The following is a 10,672-nucleotide window of genomic DNA, read 5'->3' on the forward strand; positions in this document are numbered from 1 at the left end:
GCCAAAATATTGAATGTGAAATTTTATCTCATTAGGATTTTTATTTTTGCATTTCCCTTGTGACTTAAGATATTCAGCACCTAATCACAGACTTATTGGCTATATACGTATATATACATACATATATACACACACCACATACACAAACACGTATATTTATTGTTGTTTTGCAAGAATCCATTGTTGCTTTACAATCATCTTTTATATACCAGGATATGGAACATTTTTCAGATAAATGTACTACAAATATTTTTCCCAGTCTAAGACTGTATCAGAGAGAAACAAAGCCAGACCGTAAAGTGGTGAGAACAGATTTTATTCAGCAGGGAGGGGGAGCGAGCAGGGACTCAAGTGAAAAATTACAAAGAGTTGGTCAGTATAAATGTAATTAGGCCAGCTGTGTCTGCTGGCTGGCAACTATGGCAGTTGGGATTCTATCCTGCCATGGAAACTGGGAGAGAGAGTCCCTATCCCTCATGATAATTACATGGCAAAGCATGGCTTTCAAGTCCTTGAGAATGACAGTTGTAGAAGATAACCGTATACATTTCAAAGGGACAGAGGAAGGATTAACAATTGAAAGCTATTTGTAGTAAACGCTCTAAGAAAGAGTGGATGGGTCAGGGGCCTATTGTCTGATCTGGGCTAAAACAAACAGTCAATTCTTTTGAGAAGCCCTGAGCTCTTTACAGGCAGGAATTCAGAGGGGGGCTGGGCTGCCCAGGGAAGTGGCCTTTGCTGCTAGAAGCCATGCTGTGGTTGGTCAAGTCTCTTAGTGCAGAGGTGCTGAAAGTTCTTTTGTACTTGTCACTTCTTAATTTTCTTAATGGTGTCTTTTGGTAAAATACACTTTTAATTATTATGATGTCCAGTTACTACGTTTTTTCTTTGGCAAGTGTATGTGCTATCTTCTCTGAGGTATCTTTGCCTACTCTAATGTTACAAAATATTCTGAATCTTTTTTCTTCTGGAAGATTTATACTCCTGGGTTTAACATTCAAGTCTATGATTCATCTCAAATTAATTTTTGTGTATGGATCAAGATTACTATTCTGGTACATTTTTTCCCATATGAACATAGAATTCCCCACTCCATTTTTTGAAACAAACATACTTTTCCCCCATTGAATTGATTTGGCATCTTGGTATAAAATCACTTGGCTACATATGTGTGTGTCTATTTCTGGACTATCTATTATGTTCCATTGATCTATTTATCCTTTCACAAATGTCATGCTGTCTTGATTACGATAGCTTTGGAATAAGCTTTAAAATCTGGTAGGTTGAATCCTCCATATTTAATTTCTTTTTCAAGATTGTTTTGGATATGTTACAACTTTTGCATTCTCAGATAATTACTTTTTGAAATTCATGTTGAAATTTTGATAAGGATTGCATCGAACATAGACAAATTTGAAGAGAATGATATCCTAATAATACTGAGACATTCAGTCCACAGAAGTTTTGTGTATTTATTTCACTATTCTTTAATTTCTCTTCGCAATGTTTATAGTTTCCAGTGCACTGGTATTACACATCTTCATTAGACACTTTCTTAGATATTTGATATCTTTTGATGCAATTAAAAATGGTAATTTCAGTTTTATTTTCCAAACATTTGTTGCTACTACGCAGAACTAAAATAGAAATTTTATGTTGACGTCATATCATGCCACCTTGCTAAATTAGTTCAGAACTAGTGTTTTCTTTAAAATTATTCTGATTTTTAAAAAAAGTTTTGTACTCCATATAGTTCTTTGCATAACACTTCTTCTAGGAATAACAAGAATCTTCTATTTTTCCAATCTTTAAGTCTGTTAATTCTTTTCTTGCCTTATTGCATTGGATAGAAGCTTAGAATAATGTTGCATAAAAATGGTGAGAGCCAACTTCTTTGCTGTGTTCCTGATCTTAGGGGAAAGGGGTTTAATTTTTTATAATTAAATTTACAATTACGATTTATAATGGTAAATTTAATGTTAATTTTATGTTTTTGATAGATGACATAAAATTGAGGAAATTTTATTCTAGCCATTGTCTGCAATGGCCTGTAGTGTCATTCCCTATTTCATTCCTAGTTTTTTTTTAATTAAGATTATGATAGATTACAGCCTTGTGAAATTTCAGTTGTGCATTATTGTTAGTCATGTTGTGGGTACACCACTTCACCCTTTGTGCCCTCCCCCCACTCTCCCCTTTCCCCTGGTAACCACCAATCAGTTCTCCTTGTCTATATGTTAACTTCCACCTATGAGTGCAGTCATACAGAGTTCGTCTTTCTCTGTCAGGCTTATTTCGCTTAACATAATACCCTCAAGGTCCATCCATGTTGTTGCAAATGGGACGATTTTGTCCTTTTTTATGGCTGAGTAGTATTCATACACTGTTGGTGGGAATTCATTCCTAATTTTTACAATTTGTGTCTTCTATCCTTTTTTTTTAATCTGACTAGAAATTTATCAATTTTATTGAGTTCTCAAAGAATCAGCTTTTAGCTTCACTGGTTTTCTCTCTCTCTCTCTTTTTTCTTTTGAGGAAGATTAGCCCTGAGCTAACATCTGCTGCCAATCCTCCTCTTTTTGCTGAGGAAGACTGGCCCTGAGCTAACATCCATGCCCATCTTCCTCTACTTTACATGTGGTACACCTGCCTTAGCATGGCTTGCCAATCGGTGCCATATCTGCACCCAGGATCCAAACTAGTGAACCCTGGGCCACTGAAGTGGAACGTGTTAACTTAACCACTGCACCACCAGGCTGGCCCCTCTCTCCCATTTTTTTTTTTGTTTGTTTTTAATTTGTTGATCTTTGTTCCTTATATCCATCTATTTGCTTCAAACTTACATTTCATGTCTTTTTCTAGTTTTTCAGTGTGAAAGCTCTGGTTACTGATTTGAGATATTTCTTATTCTACAATATAAGTATTTACACCTTAAATTCCATTTAAGACCTTCTTTAGCTGCATCCACATAGTTTGATATGTTGTGTTTTGATTTTCACTCAAGTCAAAGTATTTTCTACTTTCTCTTGTAATTTCCTCTTTGACTCCTCATTTATTTAATGTTCAAATATTTGAGTATTTTCCATATATCATTCTGTAACTTCTTTCTAGTTTAATTCCATTTTAGTCAGAGAAACTTTGTATTATTCAGTTCTTTTAAATTCATTAATGTTTATTCTATATCCAATGAATGCCTTAAAGATTTTCTCTTTTTCTCTTTTTCTTTGTTTCTTCAGCAGTTTGATATGTCTTGGTTTGGCTGATTTTGGTATTTATCTTGATGTTCTCTGAGCCTCTTGGATACATGGTTTGGTTTCTTTCATTAATTTTGAAAAATTCTCAGCCATTTCCCCTTATATACTTCTTTGCCCCATACTATCTTTCTTTTCTCCTTCTTTGATTCCAATTACATGTATTTCAGAGCATTTGAGATTGTCCCACAGTTTTTGGATAGATTTCTGTTTCTTCTCCCCACTTTTTTTTCTTCTTTGTGTTCACTTTTTGGTAATTTCTATTGACCTGTCTTAAGTTCACCGCTTCCTTCCTTGGCTTCATTAAGTCTACTAATGAGGTTGAGAAAAGTGTTTTGCATTTATCTTACTGTTTTTTATTCTCCATTTCCACTTGATCATTTCTTTTAGTTTCCATATTTCTATTGAGATTTTCCATATAATCATTCATATTGTTTACCTTTTTAACTAGTGACTTGCTAATCAAAGTTCTGGGTTTTTTTTTTTTCAACTTCCTAGTCTGGTAGATCCAACAACTGAATCATATCTGAGTCTGGTTCTGTTGATTGCTTAATTGATTTATAGTGTTTTTACTTGCTTCTTTGAGACTCATAATTTTTGGTTAAATGCTGTGCATTTTGTTTAGGACAGTAGGAACTAAGGTTTACATTATGTATGCCCAGAAATGGGTGTGCCTTTCTTTTACTTGATCTTCAGTGTGGGAGACTGAGATTATCTATCTACCAAGTTGTTGAGATTGGTTGGGTTTTATCGTTGCCATGATTACATTCAGTGCACCACAGTCTTCAAATTCCTCTAGTCTTACTTTGTATTTAGGGTACAAGCTATTTTTCAGAAACCTTACAGAAAGTTTTCCTTAATGTCTTCTCCTCCTTCAGCTGTAGGTCTTCTCTTTTGCCTATGCTTCAAAGAAAGTCTCTTTTGGCCCTCTCTCTGCAGAAGATTGTTGTTACTTGTGACTCAAAGCTCACTAGCCTGGTGATAGAGAATAGAGGGTATATTTTGTTGCTCTAGCTCAGTCTCAGTTGCAGACAGGCTCTGTGTCTCCCTTGGTCTCATTTTAGGGCCTTATTTCTGATCCTGTTTCCCCCTAAGCAGTAGGGTGTATCTATTGTTCTGGGACAAGGATGTGTTCCTGAGGATGATGATTCATATGGAGCTTCATAACTGCTATCTCCTTCTCCCTGGACTCCACCATAAAGGAGGATTTCTCATCCTCTGCCCTGCTTCCAGTCTGTCTTATGAGAAATTTGAGAGAAGAATCTGCAATTGGATGTGAACTCTCCTTCTGTATGTGGTTCCTAAGCATTGTATACTCTCATGTTAGATGTCTTAAGGGTGAAGTACAAGTCATAGATATTACTTTTTTTGTTTACTAATGTCCTCATTTAAAGCTATAAATTAACCACTAAACACTGCTTTAGCTGTATCCTAAAATTTGATATGGTTTGTTTCATTAACATTCACTTCAAACTATTTTTTAATTTCTTTGTGAATCCTTTGATCTATGTTTGTTTATAACTATGCTGTTAAATTTCCAAATATTTTGGATTTTCTAGGTAACTTATTGTAATTGATTTTTACTTCAACTCTGTTGTGGTCCAAGAGCACACTGTATAATTTCAAACCTTCAAATTTATTAAGACTCAATATCATTTTGGCCAGAGATTATATTCTACATAATGCTGATCATTTGACATTTATTGAAGTTTGTTTCAGGCCCCTGGATATGCTCTATCTTGGTGACTATTTTCATGTTCACATAAGAATATGTGTTCTGCTGTTGTTGAGTGTACTGTCCTATAATGTAAAGAAGTTTTGTTGATAGCGTTGCTGTAATCTTATGCATACTTGCTGATTTTATTCTCTATTTTTCAATAAATTACTGAGAGCTAGGTTTTAAAATCTCCAACTTTGTGGATTTTTTTAGATCTTTCTTTCCTTCTGTCATTTTTTCTTCATGTATTTTGAAACTCTGTTCTGAGTTGCACAGTGACTTAGTAATATGTGTTCTTCATGACTTTATGACCTTTTTATCACTAAGAAATGCCCCATTTATATTTAGAAATAATCTTTATCTTGAATTCTACTTTGCTATGAATATAGTCATAGCATCTTTCTTATGCTTAGAATTTTCATGGTATAACTACCCTCTCTTAATTTCAACTTGTCAATGCATTTAAATACAAAGAGTTTTCTAGTAATATAATTAGAGTTCCTTTTTAATTGAGTCTGATAACCTCTGAAATTTTATTAGACTAAGTGCATTTACATTTAATAAAATTACTGAAGTGCTTTGATTTAAATTCTGCCATTTATTGGTATTTGTTTCCTATTCATACAATTACTTTTTGTTCATCTGTTCCTTTCTCCCTGCCTTTTTTGGATGACTCAATTATTTTTCAGTATTTCCTTATATCTGCTTTGAGAATGTTTTAGGCATTCCTCTTTCTGTTGCTTTAATGATTGTTCTAAAAATTTCAATGTGTATTTTTAAGTTACCATAATTTGCCTTAAAATTTATCACTTCAAGAACAAAACAACACACTACAATAGTATAATTCCATTTACCTCTCCTATCTTTTGTGCTTTTGTTTTATATTTTACTTCTACGTGTGCTATGAAATTCACAGTACGTTATATTTTTGCTTTAAACAATCAATATTTAATAATATGACATATTTTTAAAAGGTGTTTTGTATTCCCTAGATATATACACTTTGTATTGCTTCTCATTCCTTCCCTAGAACCAGAGTTCCATTTAACATAATTTTCCTTCACTCTGAAAAGTGTGTTTCATTGTTTGTTGAGATACTAGTCTCCTCTGTATGAATTATCTGAGCTTTTGTCCTTCTGAAAATGTCTTTTCTTTGCCTTCAATTATGAAGAATATATTTGCTGGACAGGGTCTAGGTTAAGTTTATTTATTTCCCCCATACTTTAAAGATGTGTATCCATTGTCCTCTGTCCACCGTTATTTATGTTGAAAAGTCAACTGCCATTTGTATCCCTGCTCTCATGTCTGTAATGTATCTGTTTTCTCTGGCTGCTCTTAAGAGCTGCTGTTTACTATTCATTTTCAGTAGTTTCTCCTTTGGGGCAAATCTTGCCCATGTCAGTAACAATAGGGAAGAAAAGATAGGATTGGAATGTAGGAATAAATTGACATTCCCAAACTCTTCGTGATGATAGTGGGGACCTTTCACCTATGTGATGACAGGGTCTTCTGAGGATGATTAATCTTTACCCTCACACAAGGTGCCCTTTCTCTGATAACAGTATGCCTTGTTCCACCCTGCCCAGTAGATTTCACTACCCCTAACCCTTACATACATGCACTGTCTGCCCTCATTCTTTGTAATCAGGTTCCTACATTGAGAACATGAAAGCTCAAACATCAATATGCAACATATACCATCATAAGGTCAATTCTATCAGAAAACCAACTGCTAATCACACTTAGAAACCAGGACAGGAATAAGTTGATATGGTGCGTTTTTTAAAAAGATTTTTGGAAATACCAATTTTGATGTGCCTACTTTTTCCAACTTAACATTTATTTTGAAACAACATAGGTAACAACTTCATTCTCACAGTAAACTCACGCTTACTTGAGTAGCACTAACTCCATGGCTTGGCACACCTCTGGAAAGACTCCAATTAGCATCAAGCCCACAGCTGCATTTTAGCACTGCTGTAACTATCTGCCTGCTGGTCTGAGGGGGAACAGCCCACTCCAGGGTGCCTGGGGCCCCATGCTTGAGACTGCAGAACTAAACTCTCATTTTGCCTTTCATCTTCCCGTATGAAAGTTGCAGAACATAGCATGTTGACCTCTGATATGAGGGAAGTCAAAAATAGGACCTTCTTAGTGAAAGGCATCTGAGGACAAAAAACCCCAAAACTATACAACAGTAGACTAGTGTTTTGATTGCAAGGGCCAGAGGCCCTGCTACATTCTAATTGACATACTCTCAAATTAGATGTCTTGGCTGGATTATATAACTGCATTAATTCACCACTTCATCTTAAAATGAGTTCATTTTTGGTGAAAGATTCATGAAGGGATTAAACAGAAGTGACAACACAAAACTAAGCAAAGCTCACAGTCCCAATTGCAATGCTCAAAACTAGGCCAAAGGGGAAAATATCATGTGGTTAATACTACCTAAAGGCTCCTTTAATTGACTAGAGTTGTTTGAAAAAGTAACTTTCTGTGTCTGGCTAGATGTTCATATTTTCTTCTGCCCTCCTAGGAGATTTAGGAGGAAGTAAACAAGGATTAGGGGCCTTAGCACATTTTAAATATGTCCGGAAACATTCTCTACCTATGGCTCAGTCTGGAAAAGTCAGGAACCAAGAAATTAAAAAGGATTTGTGAGAAATCCTTCTATCATCTCTCTTGGACATCATCTCCAAATGCATCTTTATTAAGCTCCTGGTAAGGCAAGGTACTTTTTCCCACTTACTGGGCAAGGTGGGCATGACCGAAATTAAGAGCACGGGAAATAGGTCCAGCTTTTAATATTACAGGAAGGAAACAGGAAAAAGCCTTTGGTAAATGCTTGAAAAGATTGTCCTTCCATTAAAGCTGTAATTTAAGCAGAACTTTAAACTCAGTGAGGGCTCCTTGACCCACATTTGTGGTGGAGCTCATATAGCCCTATAAGCTGAAAAATTCTCATGAAGAACAGCTGCCAACAGTGTCCTCTGCTGCCATAAACCTCTGTGTGCACTTCAGTCAACAGCCAAAAGGCAGTGAATAGTCAAGATATTTTGCTTTTTACCACTCTTATTTCAGGTACATGTGACTTAAGGTACCTGTATTTTTCATCAATGTTTGTGATCCTCATATCTCTTACTGCTAACAGGATGCTATCAGAAACCATTATGGAACTGAGAATGGTTTCACATTTAGTTGCAGCATTCTAAAAGAGATAACACCTCTAGTACTGTTTCACCATCTCGATTTAAAATACTTCAGTGACAAAATGTCCGTAGTAAATATTTCTCATTGGAAAAATGGCTTGGAAATAGATTTTCAGTAAAAATTTCAGATTTAGGAGAAAAGCTTACTGTAAATATGTAAATATAACATGACCAAACAGCTGGTGATTCTCAACCAATTATTATTTAGATATGAAATTACTAGCCCTTCCACTCCGAGTTAAGCATTAAAAGATTATAATCCCACCTTTTATATAAAATACATGATTTTATGAACCCATCAAAATGGAAAATCATTAGTAGAACAAAAGTAAATTGAACAAAGTTAAAATATTCTAGAAAATCATTCGCGTTTAGAAGTTCAAATAGACACAAAAGGGACTTCAAAAGTAGAAGAAAATTGGTCTCAAGTGAAATTTGCCTCACATGTTTGGCTATCTTTCAAAAAAATAAAGCTACTTTGAACTGGCCTTTATTTTAATTAAACATGACCAGTTGCTATAAATAGCTAGTTGAACTTCTAAACATTTCCTTCAAAATGAAAATTTATAAATTAACATTTAGTGAGGTTATTTTAAAATTTTAAACACTCAGTTCTGTATTAATCTTCCATGCACATTTTCAAATGCATATAAATTCTCTTAAACGGTTTATCCCTGAATGGGGAAAAATAGCTTAACACCAATTTAAATGTAAAAGCAAGTTAAAAACATCAACTTCTCATAGGAACATTTTCTAAATTAAAAACTGTAAGTCTCTTTGAAAATATAAAACCTTATATTCTAAATATTACTTGGTCTGATTTTTATTCTGTGCTGTGAATCAAGGCTTTATCCAGGGAACACAAATGCAAATAGAAATGAGTTTGCGATTTTGAGATGGTTTAAAGATGAATGAAATCCAGGGTAAGGTTAAAAAATAAGAGAGTATTTTAAGTTCTAAAATGTTGAGGTCAAATAGCAGTTTTCAGAGTTAAATTCAAATTCCATTCAGGGGGCCTGCTTCCCACATTCCAGTTACAATCAATTCATTGCTTTCTGTTCTATGAAGCAATTCCTCCTAGTGTCATCCTAGGACAGAACATCCTTTCAGTGTATGAAGCCCTTGTCAGGAAGCATTCCCAAATTAACCCCATTTCTCCCATTCATAGCCTTCCTCTGGATTGACTCAATTTGCTCCAAAATGGCTTCCTGCAACAACGATTTACTTGGTACAGATTACATTCAATGCTTTTATAACTAGATTATGAGATCACAAGAAATAATCCTCTCTCTACTATATCCAATGCCACATACTCTATAAAGCTTTCTCTGTTCATCTATTTGAAATTACCTCCTGCAGTTTTTTTCACTCTCATAGTTACTTTGCACCCCTTGCTAATGTATATTTAATTCTGCTGTCTGTTGTGGTTATTTGTTTGCATGTATGACCCATATGTTTCTGAGTTTATACTTAAATGGAATCAAAATAAGAAGAGTAAGCTATATTTCACTGCTTTGTTCTTTTTTTAACCTACTAATTCCAATTCTAGACCTCTACATCCTGCCTTCAATTATATGAGAAATTACCAGTGGATTTAAATGAGACCTCAGCTACTATACGATAGCTACCACATGACTTCCTCTTCCTCCCTGGCTTTTCTCCCATCAATCACAACTGATACTCACATATTAAAGGCTTCCCCATGTTTTCCAGAGTCCTCAATATTCATGTGTACTTGTGTTAATAGCTTCTTCAGTTTCTTCTTGTAGCCTCATCTAAGTATGAGCTCAGAAATCAATTTGCTGAAATAGGCTAGCGAATCAGAATTGAGACAAGCACTCTGATGCTCTCCAGGTTCTATCACACATTCACAGCTTTAACGTCATTGTGTTTACAGACTTCTGGAATTCTGTGCCAACTAGACCAAAATTAAAGCCCGGCTATGTCTAAATTCACAGTGTGAATATGGTTTATATGGAAGCTGAGACCTCTGATACACAACTCTATCCCACACAGCCTTTGAACTTTGTGAGAGTGAGGACACTGTCTTCTGCTTCTCCATGTCCACCAGCAACCAGTACAGTATTTGGCATGTAGGACATGTTCAATAAATCTAGGTTGAATAAATGCATTCTTTCCAATAACACCTACTGCAAGATTATACACATTTAGATTTTTACTACATTTGTTTAATTTACACGTAGATACCACAGTCACACTATACAAAATGATGACTTTTAGTTAGAAATTTCCATTTTAGGACAAGAAATTATAATTTTTTTATAAATACTGGAGATGTGGTCACAATACTGCAATTTTGAAACCCACATCACTCTCAAGTTATAGTTTTTCTTTACTTTGCTTTCCAGTCAAAACTCTTGAAAAGTGATCTACATTTTCTTTCTCTCTGTCTTCAAATCCTACCCACTCCAGAACCCACTGCAATTTGGCTTGTGCCTTAACTACAACACCACCATAATGCTTGCCAAGGT

This window comes from Equus przewalskii, chromosome X (assembly GCF_037783145.1).
Source record: "Equus przewalskii isolate Varuska chromosome X, EquPr2, whole genome shotgun sequence".
In the NCBI taxonomy this organism is placed as follows: Eukaryota; Metazoa; Chordata; class Mammalia; order Perissodactyla; family Equidae; genus Equus; species Equus przewalskii.